Source organism: Haliotis rubra, unplaced genomic scaffold, assembly GCF_003918875.1.
Source record: "Haliotis rubra isolate DU_JTF1 unplaced genomic scaffold, ASM391887v1 Scf446, whole genome shotgun sequence".
Lineage (NCBI taxonomy): Eukaryota > Metazoa > Mollusca > Gastropoda > Lepetellida > Haliotidae > Haliotis > Haliotis rubra.
The window spans coordinates 805,818-832,396 of record NW_025767131.1 but is presented as its reverse complement, the minus strand read 5'-3'; positions in this window follow the sequence as shown (position 1 = coordinate 832,396).

Here is a 26,579-nt window from a genome sequence, read left to right as displayed (position 1 = left end):
GTGGCACCCGTCATAAACACACGCTAAGTGTAGTTAATTGTTTACTTAAAATAATTCGGGATCGTATGGTTCAAGTCAAAATAGGGAATTGCAATTACTGAAGTTCCAACACATTCATTGCTTTTGTATTGTACCTGTATATCATATTGCCTTCGTGAACGACTCGCACTGTTTGCCGTCGAGTCAGCAATTTCCAAAGACATGCATAGGTGACTGAATGCCGCTTGTAGCAACATTCTAACAAAATCACAACAATAGTGAACAGGAATTGGCTAATCTTTACTTACGACATGTCACATTCACGTGACAGGGAATTACAAAGTGAGTTGGGTCCCTGGCGAGTCACATGAAAACAGGTTGGTTGCTTGAAAACCAACAATCATGATGGGGTGATGCAGCATTCGAACTCACGATCCGAGGATTTTGCCTATGGCCGCAACTCCACACATCGAATTGTGGAGCCTTACACAACTCGGGCACCTATGCCCCGCGCTTTTTTAAAAATTTAGCTGGTTATGAACAGTGAAGTAAAAGGGGTGAATGTGTGTTTCGAGAAAATTATCTAAAAAAGGCTAAAATGAAATTTAAAATGTTTTTCTTCAATTAAAGAGAAACATACACCTGAGGATCTATGTAAGAGGAACCTCAGGCTTAACACACAGTCGTTATAGATTACGGACACAGTGTCAATACTCTTTAGCATACTGGAAACTTCTTAACCGAAATGCCAAGCTGTCAGAACATAATATGTTAGATTTTAAAAAACATAGAAACAGATGAGTGATTGATCTTATTTGCTAAGATGTCATTGTCATTTTTTAACTAATTTGATCTAAATTTTATTCATTGTCGATTGAATCAAATTAATTTCCAATTACATTTTTTCAAGCTCACAGCTGCACTGTTCACTACGATGTGTCTCTCAATTCGGTTACAAAGAAGGTAATATTTAGTCATGGAAATAATATGTACATTTAACTGTGGCATTTTATTGTTATTGTTAACTTTGAAAATTTATACAATTTATCCATCGATGAATAGAATTTAAACTTAATGTGTATATAACCTTCGAAGCTATATGCAATATATTCTCTGGTGAAAGGCAGTTACATGGGTTGGTGCAGCTGCACTGTTCACTAAGATATGTCTTATAGTTTATATGCGTGATAGTTTGATTTGGTTAAAAAGAAGGTAGTGTTTACTCTAAAGCGTTCATGTATACAATATATACATTGAACTGTGGCATTTATTGTATACGGTGATTTATGTTAACTCTGAAACGTTATACAATTTATCCATCGATTAATGGAACTGAAACTTAATGTTTTCTATAAACGTGGAAACTATGTGCAATATATTCTCTGGTGAAAGGCATGTACAAGGGTTAATGTTATTTCTGGAGTTGATGTATGACACTCAGAATGGGTTTCAAATATATATCTGTCAACGTATGACAGTTACTGCACGAAGGAATGATTATACACATTGAAACCGTGTCATATATCCTAACTATACATGACAGTTACAGCTAAAAGAGTTGATGAAAACAATGAAACCTCATCCAACATGTCCATCCATATATGATAGTTACTGTTGAATGAATTATGACAACAATGAAACCTTATGTAATGTATCCATCCGCAAATGACAGTTACTGCCACAAGAGTTATACACAGGGTGACAGTCACCGATCTAACGTTTTCAACGTTGCTATCAATGACGGAAATGTTTGTGTTTTCTGCTAATAACGTTTGTTACAAGAGAATTAACTTTTTGTCTTTCAAAGAGCACGTCCTCAGGAAAGTCTAACGTAGGGTGCATAGACCCGTTTCACAAAGCGATTGTAACACTAAGGCTGTCATAAACAGATTTAAATCATTCGTAGCACATTGCTTTGAGAACCAGGGTCCAGGAGATGATGTTGTTTGTACAGAACAATTATTGATAGTTAGCCTTTTATACTTCAACGAGTGTAACCTAGCATGTACTACCTGTTTCACCATATACAGAAAATACGACACAATTATATATTTGGACTATTATGGAAGAAACGTCGCACAGTGTAACCGAATCCATACATTAAACCATGCTATTACGAGAGATGACAAAGGACGTTCGAGCTTAAAGAACCAACTCAGCCAGGTATTAATTTTTGAATGTTCATATTTTGGTTTTGCGAAAGTTCAATGAGAAAAATCCTTAAATAACCAATTGGACCAAATGAACTCTCACCGCTGCCAGAACGTACATGACTGCGACACTTATGTCGCGGCATTCCATGCTACATCCCACTCACCATAAATATCAATATTGTCAATAATGTTGTCTATCTTGACTTGTCTCTGTTGACACATCGTGTATCTTTATTCAACCTTATCTATTCCTCTCCTGTTAACACACCTCGATTCAATACCAGGTCAATATGTACAGTTCTAATATTATGCATTACATTGCGCCACGGCTTGTTCCTCATAGAAAAAAACCCTTGATCAATAGTTTGATTATTAGTGTAAACATTCATATCCATGTTTATCATCACCAATATTTGATATAAGTTGTGTAAATATTTGATCGACAATTATATCCGGCCAGACCATAGCCCGTATAGGCTTAAGCTGCCAATTAAGGAAGAACATGCATGTAACAACCTTTGCTGATTGCTGAAGAAAAGCAATGCTCTAAATTGCGTTAATAAGTTGTCTTCAAAAGTAGTGTTGTATAATCAAACGATTTGTAAATGGGAGTAAAGAGGTAAAATTAACGGCAATTAAACCTAAGTCGATGAAATACAAATTAGTTTGGCATTTATAAAACGGTCATGTAATTAGAATGACAGTTTCCTTTGACCAAACTAACAATATAAGGGTTGCCTTTGTCACGCCTTGACAGCTGTCTGTTGCCTGTGTCCGTTTCTCAGAAATACATTCTAACTATACCTTAGTGTACAATGGATGGTCATTATTATCATACTCTTGAAAAGGGAATGTGCGTTCCAGCAATCAATTATGATGAGACAATTAGACAGAAAATCAATAGCTACATCAAACCTTATGTAATGTGTCCATTATATGTGTGATAATGATGTGTTACAAGTGTTGTTCTTGCATAAAGTTTTGTGAGGTTACTGTGTTTATATAATGAAAAGAAAAGGAGATTGTCGCACTTGACGCGTGGGATAATTCGCCATACAATGTTTGCAATGATGCTTAAAGTACAACAAAATCCTACACACAACATGTGTTTACATGTTTTGAATGTGCACAAGTTGAAGTCTTTCCTTTTTTCCAGAACTTAAGCCTATGTCCAGATCGAATATCATAACAAACATGAATTGTTGGAAAACGGAATTATTAGCCTAGCATACTTGTGTCAATTTGTAAAAGACTTGCCAAGTATGTGTGGGGAAGGACATTCATGAACTAACTTTTGCGCTAATATACGATATTATTGATTTCGTAAAAAATATATGTATATTATTGTCATTAGGAACGTCATTCCACTATAGTTTGCTGTGATGATATTAGCAATAGGAAATGACTCAAACTGCATTTAAATACCACTTTGGGCGGTATAACATCTAGGCGTGGCTGCTTTCTTTTGCTGTTTTTTGGCTGCACTCATCAACACCCCAAGTGATGTGGCGATTAAACAGACAAGCCTGGGCCAGACAATCCAGTGGTTGATGTATGGAACGATCCATGCCGACGGTGTAGGATGATTCGAACTCAGCTATTATTATGGAAAGAGCATCATTCACTGTACTTCAAAAGGCATGAAATGTAGACACCAAAGACTAAAACAGACTGTAATGGGTGTGAAAGGCACAGTGATGGGTGATGGTACAGTTCTCGACATTGATCATAGTTGATAATATGACATCTCCACTAAAACTCACGACTACCAGCAAATATAATGCTCACAAACAACAGTAGTACTAACTGTACAGGTTCGTGCCTATCAGATGTAGAATCGGTAGCCACTGGTATTCAGTTTGGTCCAAGCAAACGCATGGTTGATAATACGAGCAACTATCCACATTTTCAAGGTACGATTATGCGCAATTATCCTAGTCGTAATTGGCATGACGTCCAGTCCATCTGTGAGACTAGGATATACAGTAGTTGAAACTGGAAGCAACGTGTATCGCTGTGGAAAAACAACACACATTCATTAACACGTCTTCCGTCTTAAAACATCAACAGCTCAACCTCACATACAAGCGTCTATCCAACAGTGTTTGACATCAAATCAAGAATCGAAAAATCACCTTCAGTGTGCCATCAGAATATGTGCATAAACGTTCAAAGTTGTGGCAACCTTTATACCAAGTGGTATGAATGGAGATATGATTTAGATTTTCTATAATGAATTAAATGTTAATGTCAAGCAATATGCCATCAGCTCCAGGTTTTGGCTTCTACATTGTCCAGTTGATTACGTACACGAGAGCATGAACACGTCATTTAAAATTTCACGCAAAGACACAGTTTCCTAAACCTACGCGTTTTAGTCAAACGCTTTGTCAATTTGAGGAGTTATAAGGAGGAGTTAGCTCACTATATAGTCACTTCTCAACATGAAGTGCTATGCTATCCTATCCCATACCATTTTTTTATCATGGTGTTTTGACACCTCTGTACTTATATGCACTTACTGAAATGAATTGGCCGGTCACCCTTGGTAACGTCTTGGACCTGTCGCTCTAGTGGTGGAGCTTGGATTGTTAGCAGGAATATTTCTGTAAAATGGATTAGGCCACATACTTACGCTATAATTGAAATTGGTGTGCAACCGGTAGGCAAAGAATCTGTTATTTTCACAGACCTTCAGCGATCTGTTTACAGAACTTACATCACCACGGTGCCTTTCACAGCCATTAGAATCTGTTTTAGTCTTTGGTGTTGACGTTTTAAGATTTCCAATACAAAAACAAACAGTAATAATGGGTTATTTATTTTATCTGAGTTGCACAGACGTATACGTTGTCTAAAGTGCCACAATTTGCTAAGCAGTATTGCGTCGCTAAGGCGCACCTCCAATCCATGATGGAGTTTAGTAACCCGATTTGTCCTGAGTTTGTTGTGAGGTTTGTCCAGACCACATTTATTCACTGTAGAGAATATCTAAGACCCGGTGTAACTTAAACATTGTTGAAAACTAACTCACTAACGCATTGTGTTCTGTGTTAATTTACCTCAGAAGCATTAAAGCAGGAGCATTTACGCACCATCCTTCCAAAAATGTAACAGCACGTCTTATCTTCCAGCTCTGAAGAGGAGAAACTACTCCAGGGGAGGTCAAATATCGCTAATAACACTGCCTTCAGGAGATTGTGAACCTACTTACATAAAGGTTATAAAATACAATCATCGTTTTCTCTGAAGAGTGAATGATATTTATGAAATGATCACAGCACATCGATTTGTTACGGTAACTGTGCTGGGCTCATTTTTTCACAGTTGACCTTTCGCTGGATGTTATGGTTGTGTACTTGCGTGACCTTATTTCTCCGTGTGTTTTTATTTTGTTTTGACTTTGTACCAGTGGTAGTCATGTAACCATCATCGATTCTTTTAGAGAAAAGCAACTATTGAGAGATTTAAATACCATCTTACAGTTGACATTTGAAAGAAACAAACCAGATAATATTGGTGTTTTGATTTTTCCAAAACAATCTCACTAGCTGTTATTGAAAAAATCAGGTTTATCTTTTGTTATTTCAAATAGTTTATAAATGAAACGGAATGCTGTTAGACACTCATATTGATGACACCATTTATGTACATTTTGTACAGGGTCTCATGCAACCTTCCTGGTCGGAGGAGGAGAACTAATGCATCAGTCACGTTCACCTTGTTGATAACGTGTTATCCAACGCATGGACCGATACTCATCACTGGATTGTCTGGTCCCGACTCTGTCATTTACGAGCCGTTTCATGTTGATGGAAGATATTGCTGAAACCGCTGAGTGCGGCGTTAACCAACGAACACTAGTACTCTTATCCATTTTAGTAAATATACTGTGCAGCAAAAGAAACGTCAGTACGAATTCAAAATGAGATAGGCACTGTAATCAAATCATTACAGAAATGGACATAATAAGCGGATCAAAACATTTTAGGTGTACAATATCTTGACACATCAATGAATAACTCAGCACAATTGCAAGACATTACGTGAACGTTTGCAGTCCATTCAGACGCTTGACTTCAGTATCTAGTGTGACCACCACGAGCGGCAATAACTGCAGCACAGCCTATATGCATGGAGTGCAGCATTGATGAAGGCCATTGGCACCTTGAGCCACACTTTGAGAAAGGCCTGGTGCAATAAATCGGCTCTCTTCGGTCTTGGTATGACATTATTCAGTCTCCTCTGAATTTCATCCCAAAGATGTTCAACTGAGTTTAAATGAGAACTAAATGCTGGCCACTGCATAATGTTGACACCGTTCTGCTGTAGGAAGTCCCGTGTAGCTCTGGCAGTATGGGCCCGGGCGTTATCATGCTGGAAAATGTTGTTCCGGTGACTTGCGAAATGTGGTATGACGTGGGGTCTGAGAGCTTGGTCGATGTAGCGTACCGCTTTGATGCCGCCTCTCCCTGGACCAAGGTTCTGGAACACCACATGACTCACTCTCTGGTTCAGGCCTATTCCATCCCATACCATGATGTTTGCACCTCCCCATGAGTCTCTTTCCATAACACATTGGTCTGAGTCTGTCCACGTCGTCGCCATATTCTTGTTCTGCCATCTGCAGTTGATACGCAGTACCGACTCTCATCTGTGAACAGAACAGTTCTCCATTGCCTGTATCGCCAGTTTGGGTGTTGTCAGGCAAACTGTAGACGTTCACACCGATGACGAGGGGTGAGGATAGGTCCACGGTAAGGTCTACGGCAATGGAGGTTCCCGCTGTTAAGACGTCGGAGTACTGTATCAGTACTGAATGGTCTTCCGTGTGTTCCCACTGTCTGGCGTGCTGTTTCGGATGCCTGCATGAAGGGATTCTATACATCTATACATGCTGTCGCACAACATGGCAATCTTGTCGTCTTGTGGTCACCCTTGTGGTCTTGTGGTCTGCCAGTACGGAGGCGATCATTTGTGGTGTTGGTGGCCCGGAAACGTTGCTGCAGCCTGTACATGGTCCGAACGTTGACCTGGAAGTGATTGGCAACGGCTTGTGCAGTGTGGCCAGCTTCAAGTCTTCCTAGCGCCTGGTGCCTCTGAGGTGTCGTGAGAAGGGGCATCCTGCTGACATTGTAATGTGAATGTTTCAAGCAGGTTTGGGGGTGCATTTTATAGGGCACATGCAGCATGAAAAACATGGAGAACACCGTACGATCTCCGAGATCAGGTTTCGTTTTTAGACAATTTCCTTGGTTCCATTCTGATTGTGGGAAGGAATGTCTTTGCTCGGGTAAAGTTGGAGATGTTGTCAAAAATATACAATCAAAACATTAACTGAGTTTACAGTTATCCATTTCTGCGAAGGAAAATTCCAAACTGACGTTTCTTTTGCTGCCTAGTATAGTTCCTTGTTTAATTAAATAAAACGAATTGGTTTTTGTACTCTGATATAAGTGACAGTTTTAAAAGACAAAAACACACTGTCAGTATAAATGTGAAATACACAATGCCATTTCATAAAGTGGTCAAATGTAGCATATGTTATATTTGGGACTGTGCTTTCTAGTACTAGAATCTGTACTTTATTAAGAAAGTGCTATCCCAAATATAACATATGTTATAAGTATAAATGTCACGGTAATTAAAGAGACATTACAATATAGCTCACATACCTATCGTTTTAATTTACGAGATTGAAATGGCTCTTGCATCATCTAAGCATCCAAATCCGGTATAGTGTAACAGCAAATAAATCTTGAATTGTGATCCTTGGGACGTGAAGTAAAACGAGAATAATTGATCATATATGTGAGGAATTTACGTTACATTTCGTTAGAAATCGGTCACTAAAGTGTGGCATTAACCAGATTAGCGTTCTGCAATTGGTTAGAGTATGATTCCATTGGTCACAGATATGGATAACTGAGACGCAGCATCACTTCAATAAGCATTGAGTCGCAACACTGCGTCGTAACCAAATCTTAAGATGCAATAGCATTACTCTGTAATTAATCATAAGAAATATCTGCTAGGTGTGGAGTTCATACTTTTCCAGCTACATCATTGTGTTCATGAATGATTATCATAATGTGATGAAAAGCCAGAGTGCAGGTTTCGAGTATTTTCCAAGAACATCTGCAGGTGCATCAATACAAACATTGCGATGACCAGCGATGTAGGGTTTTCCTTACAAAACGCATTGGACGTTTCCGGCAACCATTAGGATCCTGGACAACCACCTCTCAGAGTCAAACCGGAACTGGATTAATGTCATCAGATCCGAAGAGTATATTATCTTTCTTTAAAGTATATTACGCCCTTTGCGGTGCATATTTGGTGGTCAGGAGCAATTCAACTGTATTGATCACATGCCAATTTGACCCACGCATCCTGTTGGTAGATTTCCGCTTTCTGCCATTATTGCTGGAAGAGAGATAGATGATAATCGTGTCCTTCTTTCCAGTGCTTCCCCTTCATCAGTGTGTTATGTAATTTACCAGAACTTTGAGTATTTTCAAATGCCCTTTACTTACAAGTATTTAGCACATGTGAAAATGTACTGCATTAAAATCAAATCAAATATCTTATTTCATAAATGCTACAAGTACAACATGGTCTGTAGGCTGTTGTGAATGGCCTTTGTCCACTGACATACAATACATATAACTTACCCGTGTGTTCAGTTCACCGTACGCCAGAAGTGTCGACACCCCTTTCATCTCATTTCAGGTACATACTGCGTTTGCAACGTCGACACTTCACTGGCATATGGAGTAATAATGAATGCTTAAGCAATTAACTGTTAGGCGTGAGTGAGGATTATATTTTTGTGTTAACGTCGGCCATCATATGTAAAAATGGCACTTGAAGATGTAAGAGATAGGTCATTTAGAAGTGTGCTTGTACGTTAATACATGGAAATGGATAGTTATATATTGTTGCCATGGGAAACTCCTCAGGCTTCGTCATATCATGGGTACTTTTAGTTTGGGCGTTATGATCGCATCTAATCTACACGATAGACTGCAAATCTCTTATAGCATTGCTTGTGCGTTCAGGTACAATCTCGTCGACAAGGAATAGGGAATATGGGATTTTATTACAATATCTATCGCATTATAGTTCATGGACAGATGGAACAATCAAACGTTCATTGTCCTCGGTCATATTCCAAATGCGAAAAGAGAAATATTTACTGCTTGTCTCTTTACGTAAATCGACTCACTTATTTATCCGGATGTCATTATTCAACTGCCAGGCTATATTCAAGTTTTGAAATGATGATAGTCATGTAGCTACATGGGAGTTGTGAATGTGATACTATAACTTACGTAGTCTGACAAACACAACAAAAACCTGCATATAAGTAGATTTCATAAATATAAATTTCATATTTTCCTATATTTTACCTTTACATCAAATTGATGGCATTAAATGTCACGCTTGACAAAAACAAAACGCGTTCACAAAATGTCATCTGAAGCAACTGTTCAAGGCAATGGAGAATATGATAATGTCGAAGAATAAATTGACCAAATCGTTAAAGCCTAAGCATAATGAAACATTAAGAAATGCATGTGAAGTAAAACATTTCTGACGTCAGTTGTTAAAATCAGAAATGATCTTACAGTCATCCATACAGTGACAGATATGTGAACAGTAGCGCCACCTGGTATCGTGGGTGACACAAAACAATATGCTTTTTAAACCTCCTCGCGCCAAACAAATGAGGTCCTAAACTTTATAAAAGCTCATGGGCTTCCAATTAGTCTCCATTTGGCAAATCCTCAGCAGTGTAGATTTTGTCAGCACATGAGTGACAGGACTCTTCCCGTCAAAGGTTAAGCCTGAAATAAACATGTGACTTATATAACATAAATACTAAACAAACATCCCCCTTTTTGGAGCAGTAGGGCCTGGATATCTCAGAGTATAAGCTTGAACTTTACTACGAGAGTGTAATAACTTATAGTAATTATCCAGCAACAAACATTCTACACATATGTCCCCCCCGCCCCCTCCACCACACACTCACACCCCTCCAGGGAAAATACGACGTTGAGCATGTAGATGTCAGCATACATATGTAATAAGTGATTGATACTGCTAATAATTCAATCATGATAACCATTCGTCTTCAGGTGACGGTTCGGTATCCGGTATTGGTCCTTTGCTGTAGTGTTTCCGTAAAAACGGGAAAAGTGCTTCAGAGTTTATCACTTGTCATCGCCATTTAGTTCTCCTCTGGGCTATTTCGAGTGTATTTGTATCGCACATTAGAATGCAATTAGAAGTGTTTAAGAATGGGTAACTTAAGATAATGACAAATCTAATCATTTACAAAAGATAGTTCAATATGAGGACAGTTTGAATATCCCCCTTAAGAACAAATGTTCTTGAAATACACGCACATGATCAATCGCTGTCATTTCTGAGCAACCTGGTCCTTGATCAGATGGGCACTAATTTTCTAATTAGAAATAATGAATTGTTTTTTGCATGTTTGTAAACGTGAAAGGATCCAAGCAGCTTCCACTGTTCCACCGTGGTTCTTATGAAAAATGTTTTCCACATATGCTGTATGGAACCACGTGCTGGGGCTGAGAGTGCACCCTTTAATGAACAGTAAATTGACCCAACGAGTACTGGCGCCCAGACCTACAAAGACCTTACTGTGTTCCCCTCCCAAAATTATGGAATCACTTAATCGAAATCCAGATTCGTCATGATGATAAGGCATGGTTGACGTCACTACAGTTATACAGTATGGATATTACTAAAGTGGCAAGTTTCCCGATATAGTTAGCTGATACGCCATAATTGAAGTGCAGTAGTGTGCATAGCAGCGTCATCACGCTCACAAAGTCCCTTGTCTCGCGTAAGCTAAGTCTATATTTGTATGTATAATATATTTGTATATGTAAACATAAGTGGCAAAATAATGTCGAATCACAGTAAGTATGTTATATTTCTCAGTAAAGTGTCGATCTCTAGTACTTTTGTTGGGTTGAATCCCATCCGGTTTCGAACCAACACCCTCAGAGTCAGGCACCTAATCGCTAGCACACAAAGTCAGTCGCGTAACCCGCCCAGCCACCGCGACTTCCACATGGCATTGTGTCTTCATACTATATCTCTTTTGTCAAAAGTGCGATCTCCACTACATCATCTGGATGTGCTCATGAATCATTAGAAAATAGTGATGATTCCATTTGTTCGTTCAAAGGTGAGCCTCACAAATACAAATTAATATACAGTTGAATTAAATTGTCCAGGAAAAGGGAATAACCTTCGTTGGTTAATCAAATATAGGCCAAACTATGGTAGGCATCCTCCTACAGGTTGTCATCATAACGTTTAAATTATTATGGATGCTGTCGAAGCATGTGCCACGAAATGGATCAAAAGAGACGAGGAACAAACTGAAAAGGAGGATTCAGAATTGGAATAAACCAATTCTGTCTCAGCTAGCTGTCATCCAAAGTCTGGCGGCAGTACACGAAACGTTTGTGGTTGTTCCCACTGACAAGGCCTCAAATAATGTAACCATTTTATGTAAGCATCATAACAATAATAGTGTGATCAAAGAACTTGATGTAAGTGACATGTCAAATATTGTCACACACTTGGCCAATATCTTTCACTGAGAATGAAATCTGCCCAAAACATTAGCCAGTACTGTCAACTTTGGGCTTGATACTAAAACCTCAAAACATGTCCATTCCACGTTAATTGTGGATTCCAAATCTCTATCCATAGTAATCAGTAGAACGAGAGGTATGTTGCTGGGTCCTGCAAATTTACCACCCAATGGTTGTCTCAAAACTAACCGTAATCCTTAATATAGAAACGACTATCTCTATATTCACAAAACGTATTTGAAACAAGCGGAATTAATGGAATGTACACTATCGTGTCTAACTGCCCTGAAAAACAACAAAAGGGGTTCTCTGACGTGCACATATCCCACTCCACAGCATCACGGACACATAAAACAATGCTCTCCACAACAGTAGCTGTTACGTCCTTCACTACTGGAAATGTACGTCTGGCCTCGTCTGTGAACAGAACACAATTAGAACACGCGTAGTACACACATGTGTGTTCAATTCAAGTCACTTCTTACTGTGTGTGCCTGTGTATATGTGAATTTCAAATATATAATTGTATTTCCTATGAGCACTTTTTACGTTCCCTGGCTGGCTGGAATCTCTTAATGTCTATTGCCTCTTGTAGTTTCCTTTGACGCCAGCTTTTTTGGTGATGGACCGGACTTTAGTAGCCTTGAACGTCATGCTGTGATCCGTGTTTTCTGACTGTTTTCTAATTGACAAGAATCACCTAGTAAAATATAAGTGAATGGAAAAGGTGACGACAAAGCGAGACAACATGATAGTATCAGTAGAATTAGTTTCATGCTAGTATATATATCTTCTGATTAAGAAAGGTCATGAAAAGTTTTGTGACGCTCCGTAGAATCCAGTGCAAGTCTTATTGAACATTTGTCTTAATTACTGTCGTCGTGATTGATCTCTGTACACGGTGATGCGTCTTCTGAAATACCAGGTGGCAGAGGTACAGACCAGGATACATCCTTCTCGCAACCAGTTCTGAGAAGTTCTATCAAATTATCGAAAATACAAAGTTATTTGAACTACGCCAGAGTTGAGATTGTTGAAATGTTAAAATTCTAATAGGAAAAACCGTACATCAAATTTCATGTTTCATATGGAGAAAGAAAAATACTAATTCGTTTTGTAATCAGTGTGATTGGATGAGAAGCGTGAAAATATTTTTCAGGTAACTTATTATAGCATTTACAAATTTCACACATCTAAAATGCTACTAAAATCAGCTCACGACCTAAAACCGACAAGGAATGAGTGAGTGAGTTAGTTTTGCACCGCACCCAGTAATATTCAAGCTATATGGCGGCGGTCTGTAAATAATTGAGTTTGGAGCAGACAATCCTGTGATCAACAGCATGAGCATCGATCTGCGCAATTGGGAACCGATGACATGTGCCAACCAAGCCAGCGTGCCTGACCACCGATCCCTTTAGTCGCCTCCTACGACAAGCATGGGCTGTTCTAACTCGAACCTTCACGGGTAAAACCGGCAAGGACTTCGGACATAATTATGAATATGAATCACTGACAATGTATGGACGACGTCTTTCGATGTTAAAATGGGGGGATTGAGTTAAAGTCTGTTTCAAACGATAATACCACACACAAACTTATGGTTGGTGAAAAAACTTACAGTTTATATAGGCGTTTATTACTCTGGAAAAAACACATGAGCACTGGTCGTGTCTCAACGGTCATGACCTCGACGTTTTTGAAATTCACAATTTCAACCAAAAAAAAAACAAGCGTCAATTGAAAATAATCAGTTTAGATGAAGGCAGAATGCTGCGTGGCATGTATCAATTATTCTGAGCCAGCGACAGAGGAAATGTCCTGATCCGTACAGTAAAACTGTCTCCACTCCAGTGTATTGCGAACCTTAGCAGTAAATGCGCGAAAGAGTCACTGGGATATCTTTGTTATCATGTGTTAATCTGGTCGAGAACAACTAGATGTGAGGGATACAATCGTACAGTTTTCATCTCCACCTTGCTATTTACGCCCAATGGAATGGAATCAGGACATTAGTAAAACTGATGATACAATGGTTTTGACATTGAGATATTACTGTTGGTAAATCGATAGAACTTTTCTCCTGGTTATACTCTGGTGAAGACAGTATATTTTAACTCAGCATTTGAATAAGCTATTATTTTATCCCTTGGACGTGTAACTTAAGGCACATATCGCGCATTGATATTTTATTAATGCCTTTCCACACCGAAACGTTGCATATAAAAATATCAATCCAACGATCTTTACAAATTATATATAGATTTATATACTATACCTGATGTATGTTCTAAGTAATGTTTTTGATTTGCTTACCTAATAGGGTCATTACTGCATATACGAAATAGTTGGTTGTTTCTTTTGTTTAACATTCAAGTGTATGTTCTTCATGTGTGTGCATAGGAATGCATATACAAGAAGTCTGACATTTTCCTTTGTATCTTTCGATTGCATCTTTGTCATGTGTTTACGATTCATTACGATACCACGTGTTTGCAAAAAGATAAGCGTATCCTGTCCAAACAATGGCACCAATCATAAACAAAGGCAGATACCATCTCAACTGGTCATCTGACCAACAGCTGGAACTTGTGGTACAGATCAAAATGGAAAATTGCGTTGGATGAAAGTTTAGACATTGATTTGGAGATGTCCCCACATCTTAGCAGAAAGGGTGATATGCTGCTCGTTGAAACATTGCAGTCAATATACCAAATGTTGGAGAATGGACGTTGGATTATTGCTTTACAAAAAGAGAAAGTTGACCACTGCAATTTCAAATTTTGAAGCCATCTCCTTTTTTATACAGCCTTATTGAGGGTTTCTTTTTACGTGAACAATATTACATTATTAGTGATGGACACCTGGCATTGAAGAGGTTCCACATCACAGCAAATATTGCATGCCCTGTAATTTATACATTCTCGGACTATACTACGAAATAAATTTGTTTATAAAATTAGACTGAAAAAGCTCATTTCAGCATTACGTTTCAGCATTCACGTGGCACGTCCGAGTGAAAAGCTCTTCTTGATTTCCCACCTGTCAGCATCATGCTGTGGTTGTGGGTGGCAGCAAAGGACGTGACGTCTACATCCTGACGACTTGCCAGCTAACACATTCTGGTTGTCAGCAGAAGGTAATTCACACAGACATTCCACATAATAGAAGTGGTTTGGTTGGAAGCTTGTCTGACTGTTTATGTTTCACATGATCCATTTGGGCTACACCTTGCATGCGCACGTCCTAATTGCTTTAAATATGAACGAGTCAACCAAAAGGAACAGCATATTCCTTACAATTTGTATACCATATATAACACGTATGTGCATTCAAATCATCTGAGAAATACCTCTCCAGAGAAGCATGGGGCGCCACATATACCAGCTGATCTGTAGACTGGAGGCTGATGTGCCTGATGGTACACGACCTCATGTCAGAACCATGCAACCCATGTAAGCGGAATCTCAGACGTCCGACTGAGAAGTTCTCACCCTTGTAGCCACGGGCACTAGGACAATCATACTCTTGGTGAGGTGATTCGCGGACACAGAATTACGCACATTGATCATTGAAAACATAACATATGTTTAGTTTGTTAGAGTGTTGAGTGAGTGAATGAGTGAGTTCAGATTTACAGTCGCATCGGCAATATTTCAAACAAGTTTTAAATTCACAACAAATACTTATTATGAATATTATTTAAAGCCTGTCAACGAAGGACAGTAAAAACAACTAGAATATCACAAATATATAAAATTATGTAAAATTAGGATTTAAATTTAAAACAATTTTAACTATAAATGACAATATAATATAAAAACAGGCTATAGATTGTCAACAACTAAAGGTAGATCACCAAACTGGGACTCATTGGGACTTACAGTACATCTTCTTCCTGCATGGACCCAAGCTTTATTAACACCATGCCTTCAGATATTTGCAATCCTGGACAATCCAGCCATAAATTAAAATGACATATATACTGAGGATAAAATAGTAGTATGTTTAAGTTTACTTTTAATTGGTTTGGGGACTGATGTACCCTCTCACAATAATTTTACAATACTTAAACCCCCTTCGACGAGAGAGCCACTAACAATATCAGTTGTTTAATTTAAACTACCAATCATAAAATATATCTATTTACACAACTCTTATCAACATTCATCTAACAACTATGTTTTCTTTAACAAGTCAATAATTAAATGATAATTAACCTTAGTGAAAAGGTCCTTAACTGTTTGACAGTGAAATATTTATCCCATGTGATGGAAAAACCACTACAGTCAAGCAGGACATGCAAAATGTATTTTGGAAACATAGTTTCGCCAAGACTGACGCTTATTCTGTTTAAAAGTACGTCTTGCCTTGGCATTTGTAATCATAACTTTGTCTAGATTATGGACTGTAGGATGTCGGCGAAAATAGTTTTTTGCTTTCTTTTTACACTTTCTGGCCTGTTTACATTCATTATTGAACCATAGTTTGTGAAGGTGAGGATTTGCAGAGGACTTAGGTATTGCTTGATGAGCTATGCCATTGAGCTGATCTGAAAATAGTTTAATTGGATCTTCGGTATTTTCAAAACGGTCAGGTGTTTGAAGTACACAATACCTTCTACAGTTGCCAATTCCACCTAGATGATGATGAATCAGCAGTTGGATTCATGGCTTTCAGAATGGTGGGAAAGTGATCTTGGCAACTGTAAGAGAAAGGTCAAGTGTTGAATACGTTCCAGTAGCAGGATGTGAATGTGTGTTAGATTCATCGTTATATATGCATGAAGTATTGTCGTTAATGAATTCCTCAGGTATCTTCCCTTTACTTTTGTATTTAGGCTTCCCCATATAGGGTTGTGTCCATGCAGGCCCCCCATGACAATGCATGGCTTATGGTGCTGATCATATACCTGTTGCAGATCAGATTGTCGTAGTGTAGTAGGAGGAGGGGTATATAATGAGCACAGTGTAAATACAATGTGCATAGTTAGCCGGACGGCAACAGCATGAAGATTTGTATTAAGAGGAACAAGCCGTATCCCTGCCGAAATAAATGTCTGGCTGGTTCGGCCCATAACAAGAAACCGGAGGTCAACATCACCAGATTTGCCGATGAGCCACCGCCTTCTGGCATAGGACTCAAAGCAATATAATATAATCAATAGTTTATAAACTAAAAATCGAAATTTCCAATACCCAATAAGTTAAATGTTCAAAAACTGTTTCTATGCATAGGGCATGGCGTGACCAGTCGATTGATAAAATCGGGCCAATTTTGTCCCCGTCTTGGTGAAGTAAGGGCGGAAGTGGTGTGTTGAGAAAAAGGACCACTGTTCCTGGCTCCTTTGCTCAACCACCAGAATCCCCTCCTCCACCGACACAGAGGCGCAACCCACAGCAAACGAGTAACCCAATTCGATCGCCTCCTACGACCAGCAATGGGGTTCTGTGGACCTATTCGACCCCGGGTCTACACGGTGATGAAGAGCTATTAGCGTTACCCACCACCCACCACCCACCACGAAGAGGTTGCTCCTCAAGCGTGCCTGTTAGAGCGGTGAAATAGCCTCTGGGAAATGTTATCTCCCTTTGGACATTCATGTCCACTAACGTATTGACAGACCGCTGCCATATAGCTGGAATAATGTCGTGTGTTAAACAACAACCCAAACAAACAATCAACTAACCAACCGAACAAAATTATTCCATCTACATGGTGGCAGCATCCAAATAACCGAGCCGGGAGCAGTCAATCTAGTGACTGATATGATGATCCACGCCATCGGGTAGGATGACACGCTATCAACCAATCAATCTGACCAGTCGATCCATTCAGTAGCCTGTTAAGGTTAACACAGGGAACAATCCAGACATAGAATTCAACACATATGTTAAAGAGAAGAAATTTATGGTTCGTCTTAGACATTTACACGAGCATTCAGAACGTCACATTCGAAATTATGACATCTTGTGGTTTCTTGATGACTGAATTCTACTAGTGAGTGCGTTAATGAGGCTTTATGCCGCTTTTAGCAATATTACTGCAATATTGTGATGGGGGACACCAGAAATAGGCTTCACACATTGTACCCATGTGGGGAACCGAACCCAGGTTTTCGGCGTGACGAGCGAATGCTTTACCCACAATGCTACCCTACCACCCCGAATTCCACTAAGATAATGACATAAACCACATACATTAACCAAACTACTGAGTTTATAATATATAAAAAATAAAACGTGTCGCAAAGAATACAGTAAGTCTATGTTAAAGTGGGGACAAGATGTAGGTTTTAGCCATGTAAGTCTGTTGTAACTGTACACGTGTCAGAATTCGTCTGTAAGCAGGAGTTCAAGTAACACTCTTACACAGTACTGGTATAAAGCTATACAACGTCAAAACCAGTGGTGGGATAGTATCGATCGATTCCATTGGGTTTGAAGGGCAAAATAGCGTTAAAACATGTCGTTATGGATGAATCACGGAAAATCTGTAACGACACCAGGTGTTAGAGAAAAGAGTATGCATTTCCTGTCCAGCCCATAGAACATGCGACTAAAGCAATTTGTTTGAAAATGTAGGTACTTACAGTCTGATGCCACAAGACGAAACCCTTGAAGTATGAACTTCCTTCGTCACCCGTTATCTAAAGCAACTTACCAAAGTAATGCCGATCTCACCACAATATTACGCACGTGCAAGTGTTAAGGGTTGATTACCTAAAGATCTCAAACTGTCACAGTGACATACCTAATTAAGTAAAATCGACAAATTCGTTTACATAATCATACGAAATCAATGTTCATTGTACGACAACACCAATGGATCTGTACCAGATAGATTATGATTCATGGTGTCAGGTAGACATAACTTGTGTTAATTGTTTAGTCGAGTCTGGTGCAGATGGATGCGCTGATCAGAAGAAGGACAGATCCTTGAAAATATAAGCGACAAAAACAGATTCCGTAATCGTGGGAAATCTCAACTGAAGGCTTATTATTAAATGCCAAGTCAGATGATGAGAACGGAAGCAAACAAGCTCTTCGTATACTAAGGTTTCACAAGATAGTGTAAATATACCTCACAGCATATGATGTTTTAAGATGTAAAGACATAAAATTTCAAAACTGGAATAATATAATCGCGATGCAATCTTTGTTGATCTGTGTGGAACATATATGTAATTTTCTGTAGAAGAAAGGTAGACCAATCGCAGTCATTTGTGTCGAACTTTGAAGTATCGAAGTAGAAACTTGGTCCCTTCGTATGTTTTTTTCATTCATCATGTTTCGTTTAACAACCTTGGATAGCTGCAAGCATTTACATAGGTCCTCTTATCGTCGACACAACGGTCTCTGACTATACATCCTAGTACATATCAAGTCTGGGTTATGTTTAATTTTCGATTTTCAATATTTATAGTATGACAAGAAATTATTGAGAATTTTAGGAATATGTTTAATTGGATTTCTAGTATAAACAACCTTGACCAGCTATCAAGTGCTTCAAGAGAGACAACTCCGTTAATCCTTTTTCATTAGTTTGTGAAGAGTTACCCCCCTTTGTTTACTTGCTAGCAGACGAAATTTTCAGATATCCTCAGTATGGATGATTTAGAGAAGAGGAAGTTGATTTTAGAGTATTATAACAAGGAACATCAGATCAGCTACAGTGATTTCAACTAGAACAAGCATCCCTTTGTCCACTGTTTATCGTGTTTTGAAAAATATTGCAAATGGATAAGGCATTGAGCACCAGGGAGGCGCAGGGAGGCGCAGGTAGGCCCAGAAAATTGACTGTCGGTGACAGGAGGCGGCTTGGTATTCTTGTTTCTAAAAACAAATGAAGGAGTTTAGAAAACTTAAGGCTGGATATGATTGATAGAGGAACTGTGGCTGCCTGTAAGGAGACAATTAGAACTGAACTGCATGCAATGGGTTGGCAGAAAAGTCGAGGAATTCCATCACCGATCATGAAACCTGAACAAAAGGAGCGAAGGTTGAACTGGTGCTTACAGTATAGACATTTTAACTGGGACAATGTGTTTGTCTCAGATGAAAGTTCTGTGTGGCTGTTTCCTAATACACTGAAATTCTGGACCAAACAAACTGAAAAACATTTGTATCAGCGCCCAAAGTACAGTCCGAAATTTAACGTGTGTGGTGGCATATCTGTGTTAGGGACAACGCCCCTCTGTGTATTTGAAGGGAATATGAACAGTGAGCGGTACACAGATATTCTGGAGGGACATTTACTTCCATCTGCTCACTGTTCTATGGAAATTTTTGGATTTTCCAGCAGGGCAACGACGTTCAAAGCAATCACAGGCCTGGTTTCGGACCCACAATATGACATTATTAGATTGGCCAAGCTATAGCTCTGACCTAAATCCAATAGAAACTGTTTGGGGACTTATGAAGGAAAGTGTCAATAAGAAAAATCTGACAAATATTGCTGAAATGAAAGAAGAGGCGGTCCGATATTGGGACAGCATGGACCACGACTTTCTAACTTCTTTGATCAGTAGTATGCCCCGCCGCATTGAAGCCTGCATTGCTGCCCATGGTGACTTGACAAAATACTAACTGTTCACCTGTCTTTGAATCTGGAGTTATGTTCTGCTAATATTCACATTTTATACGTGAGTAATGAGTGAAAAAAATATAAATATTACAATCTCAAATTCTCAATAATTTCTGGTTGTACTGTAACAGCGCTCTCCCTAAAGAACTTCAAAGGTAAACTAAGTTTGCAACTGAATGTAAAATCACTCACATATGACAACACAGAAAACGTGTTATACCAAGATATATTTTTCTGTCCATCTAGAACAGAAATTCACATAAAAACAGTAAATGATTGAAAATAATGAAAAAAAGAATAGAGAAGAAAACTGCCGGTCAACTTGGTCAGTCTCTTCAAGTGAAAAAAACCCCGACCTTTATGCGACATTTGTTCGGGATCTCTGATATGAGATAAGCAAAATATGATGCTGATAACAGATCTGATTGGCTGGTCCTTCTCGCAAGCTTTCACAAGTTGTGTGCATGAAAACTTCCATCACACTGTTGTGTAAGTAAAATAAGTATATTGTGAAATTCCTATTAGTTTGTATGCCAGACAGAATAAATTAAACTAGGACTTGGGGGGTTTGCAGGTATTTTCGGAAAGGCTGCAGTCGTCATAAGCACATGCATGTTTCCACCTGATAAAACAGGAAATACCCAACCTAAACACGTGGTGCACGACACAGCAGGGAATTGTTTCGGACACCGCTTATCGAACACCAGGCTATCATAAGGCGTTTTGACGTTTTGAAGGCTTTACAAAAGCCTTCAGTGTTGGATATTTTGTTTGATACTCCGAATCGTTCTGCTCAGATCTTAAAATGAAACACATGATGGTGTTTCACTGATCTGCTTTATATCTAGCACAGGTGGGTAAATCAGTGGAAAGGATATCTGAGTATCAGATGATCTGGAAAATATATTCCGTTGTGCCTGAGGTAACGCGATCTCTTATCAGTACCAAGCAACAGAAATTGTCTGTCCAATTAACCTTTGGCCAGAAGTTCTCGCACCTGTAACAAAGGGCTCTACGTTAGGCGATGACTTACATGTGTGGTGATTCAAACCTTAAACTCAGCTTAGTGTTAAAAGTAAAGATCCTCTTCTATCACACAACCATTCGGATTGAGAAGGTGTTTACGGATGTGGAAAACCTTCAAAATGATCAGAACGTTTCTTGATGCTCACACGCACCTGACTACACACTAACTTCTCCTTGGATATTGTGTAAGATATTTTGCAGATATTCAACAGATATTGGACTAGACGGCATTCTGTTGTGTCATGCAAGGTGCGGTAACGATAAAAAGACTCAACTAGCTTGCCATTACCCATTATTGTGGTCAGGTATTATCAAAAGGTAGCTCTCTCGAAATCACCAGCTAGGTCTCGACATTTCAATGTACATCCTCACAAGGCAAACCGTAATAACTCCAGAACGCAACATATTTATACACGTTTTGCAAATTTGTAAAAACTGAAATACATGTATGTTATAGTTTCTCGTTGGTCCCTACGGGTCATTGTATCTATTTGGCGAAAATCTCACACTAACTGTGATGGTGATGAAAAGGAAATGTTAATAATGACAATATTCTGCATTGCTCAAAACATCTAAGTGCAGAGTTAACCCGATCGCAGCAACGTGAATTCAGGAATGCCACCACAAGCTGTCGTTAGCAGGCACTCGGGGTTTTTTTTGATGACGGTTACAGTTGCTGCAAAGAAACAATGCACTCATCTCAGAACATACCATACATAAGAACAACAATGCAACTGAACTTGCTTTCCATCATGTCTCTTAGCCGCAGTAACAGCCGACGGCAGCTGTCACCAATGGCACTGCACACCTGCATAATAGTTTCTATGTATAATTACGCGAAGGATTATTAACACATTCTCCTGCTTATCATTTAGCATTACAGGTCATTGTACGAGTTATACGCGGCGAAAAGCTCACACTAGCTATGACGGGGAAGTATACTTTTATCAACAATGAAGATGTTCTGTAGTACGTAAAACATCACAGACTTGAGTTAACCTGAATGGAGCAACGTGACTTCAGGTGTGTCACTACAAGCTGTCTTTAGAAAAACACTCGGTGTTTTCTGACAACGGTTACAGTTGCTGCAAAGAAACCACAATGCACGGATCCCAGCATTATCCCCCTCATCTTAATAACAATGCAACTGAACTTGTTTTCCATCATGTCTGTTAGCCACAGTGACAGCCCAGGGCGACGGCAGCTGCCACTGCACACCTGCCGCATAGTTTCTATGTATAGTTACACAAAGGATCATACAAACATCCGCATACGTCAAAGTTAGTATTACAGAGCATTTATTTGCATCATTACTGTCGGTTATGTTATTCTGCTGAAATCGTGCCAATCATAGTCGACTTTTTTTTTTTTTCAATTTAACGCAAATGTACTATCCTCATGCAGATGTAATAGATCTTTAGGAACTGTTTCAACGCGTGTTCAATGCTATGTTTTAAGTCACTCAAGCAGCGGCATATTATCATCAGGTAGGTGCACAATAAGGCCTGACAGCAGGTGACACAGCGCCTGAAGGTTTCCACGTGTCAGTTGAAACAAACAAGGTAATAGTTGTATTTTTGTTCGATCACAGATGTAATTGAAAACGGCTTCTGTTTTGTTATTTGGAAGATCTCAAGGTATGGAGGTAAACACTTGTGACGAATCTCACCCATGACCTGTGTACACGGTGACCATTGGTGAAGCTGTCTGCATCCTGACAACACCAGACATTATTTGATGGATTGCTTATAGTAACCTTATATCCATGTACGTATTGATGGATGGTTTGTGAATGACGGGATGGTTTGTATAGCCCCACATATAACGCGGCATATAACGCATGTTGCCCACTGGGAGGACATTTAATGGTTGTGGTATAAATGTTATACCTATAATAGGCTTAGTAGAGTTGGTTAATTATATAGGTTGTTTCAAATTGACTTGACTGTAGGGTCTATAATATCCTCTGAAGTTAGGTACATTTGCCAGCGAAAACTTTAATATTAACTTTCAAGCTAATGATTTATAAAACCTGTTTTCATCTTAGATGTATTTAGGAATGTTTTCAAACGCCGAATTTTAAATTTGTAGCTTTACAACTTATACATATTATTGCATGAAATGTCCTCTTGGACAGTATTGAGACAAATGAAAATGAGATAGTATACTTTGTGATGTATATTAATTTGCGAATAGCAAGTGAATAGATCTGTTCGAGAGGCAGAGTAGACTAAGGCATGATTTGCATGCCGACAGGCTACGGTGATCAGAGACACATATCTCCTGGGAATACATCTACTACGAAAGATGATACAACATAATATACTCAATATTGTTGTTCTAAATTACGGAATGTTCAAAATTCAAAGTGCCAGCAGAACTTATAATATCCTCATTGACAAAGGTGGAGTTAATGTACGTATCTTCAGGTTATATTTGAGTTATCTATTCTATTGGTATAACTATATTTAAGTTGATGAGATTTTATGCAGGAAACAAACAGCCGAATAAATATTATATTTATTGGTTCAAAAGGAAGTCATGTCTATTTGCTGGGTTAACATATCTAACATTTTATCAATATAATAGGAGTTAGAAAGGTATAATGTTTACTTACAACGTCTGAATGAAGATGTTTGATAACACGTAATATTTTTAGATGCCTGCCTTTACAAATCTACGTATGTATGTATGTGTGTGTAACTACTTTGCACTTACATTTTCTGCGTAGGCCAGATAATAACCAGTCTTCAGAAACAGATGGTGTAAAGGTCAAAACACGTGTGAAACTCAAATTAATGGACAACTGAAAGTTAGTTACGACACCAAGTGTTCGTGAAAAGGGCAAGAATGTCAGCACTCGCCATTCATACAATTAGCCTAGACAATAACTTCATGTTGGTGCGCTTCATTGCAAGTATTTTGAGGTCAGTATTTGCAACAACTGTGTTTCTGTGTCAAACGTACGCCATTAAAATAATTACACAGAACATTATTTGTCTCCCACATTGTCACTGTCACTTCATCTGAAAATGCGCGAACCTGCAGTAAAGTATACAAGTGCATCCCAGTCAATCCAGGTAGCATTAATCACTAGCTATGGAACAAGGCAGCAACGTATATTGAGTCTATTACATGACGATAAATAATTCAAAACTACTTGTTTCAAATATGGACGGGATAATGTGACATTGTTACGACAAAATAAAGAAAATCCAAGCGTCCAAGACAGGGATCAACGTGGTTATCTTTGTCACTATTGTCCGTCAGGTTCAAGCAGGTAGGGTCTCACTTGTACTTGTTCGTCAGAAATCACAATTCATCTACCGAGAAACATGGGAGGTGGGGTAACCCAGTGGCTAAAGCGTTCGTTCGTCACGCCGAAGACCCGGGTTCGATTGCCCACATGGGTACATTGTGTGGAGCCCATTTCTGGTGTCTCCCACTGTGATATTGCGGGAATATCGCTGAAAGCGGCGTAAAACCAAACTCACTCACTCCAAGAAACATACACATTCCACGAAAGCCCCAGCACTATTGTCACTACAAGAGTTTGATATATCGGCAAATTGTGATCGAATTAAGCTCAAGCTGTAAGTACGATCAGCTGTACACAGGTCAGCGCTTATAATTTAAACAAAGAAACGTCGCACAACAAACTAAATGAGATCAGTTAAAACGTGGACAATAAGCGCGATTGATGAAATTCCTCACTGAGTAATGAACTCGATTTGTGATGTAAATACCCTTTGTCATATTTCAGATGATGAAAGAAACAGAAGCACATGTTAATTGCAATCATACGAAAGAATGTACAATGTTCAAGTGATCATTGTCCAACTGGAGATTGGGCAATGTCCTCTAAGGGTTAAACGGGATGAGGAAATGGTGTTCTTTGTCGAGAGCATGAGCGATCAAGCTTGTTATTTTGGAGGACATATCCTCAAAGAAGAACGTACATGGAGGTCCAATATGGAATGATGCCGATTTTGCATTTCTGCCTCGCAATATTGCATCTATCAATGATACCTTTTTTTTTAATGCAAAAAAGAGAACACTCAGTCTCAATTATCGGCTGTAACAGATTCCACATTGGGCGTAAATAGCTAAATAGCCCGGAAATTCAGAACTTTTTGGTAATTGCAATCTACATACTGCCAATCTATATAATGATTTAGTAAGATAACTCATCGTATTAACATCAGGTACCGGTAATTAGGAATTGATGTGGTAATTTTTGTTTCCCCAGTATTTGTGCCAAACGGAAATGAGAACACCAGAGTAAGCAATCATTTGATATCTAACCACTGTTTAGAGGGCAATGGCAACATCCGGAATATATATTTAGACCTTTTTTAGAGCAATAGAAATAGCTCAAAGGGCAATGTGGATTGATTACATACACATGTATGTGTATATTTTATCGTGCTACACCAAAGCAGTATTAGTGCAGATTCAAGAATGTATAGAACGTCTATATGCTTCTTTCTCATCGGGGATTATACCTCCTTCACTGTTCTGTAAATAGCAGTAGGGTTTCAATGAGATTTCAAGATACCTCCATCCAATTCACAATCACCGTGCCTATTTTATTAACATGGACTTGGGCCTTGGTGCAATTCGATACCTCAGAAGGCAGATTTCTACATTACTATTGAGGCAGTGTCTGAACTGCAACTCTTTCCTTCCTTCGTCAGCTCATACCAGATGAAATAAGTCATCCCTTTGCTAAGTTCGAATTGCTAACACATTTGTATGACTGTATTATTATCATTATTATATATATCTATATATATATATATATATATATATATCTACAGGTATTATATATACACACACACACACACACACACACACACACACACAAATCCGATTTGATCTGTATCTCAAATTCGTTAAATGTAAGATCGATGTTAAATTGATATGAAACGTGTTGATTTAGTTTAGAATTGCGCTAAATAGGCATGTTCGTTTTACACAACCGGCTAATTAAGCATATGAACCTGTTGCAATACCCTCCACAAAATCTATAAATTCGGATTTCGCATTACAATCTTTTCTAGTATTGGAATTGTAATGCAATGTTACGAATATATTTAAAGTCTAATTACATTTCAAAATTATTAAATGTAAGGTTGATGTGAATTAGTTATGATGTAAAATACAGTTTAGATTAATTGATTAAGGGTAG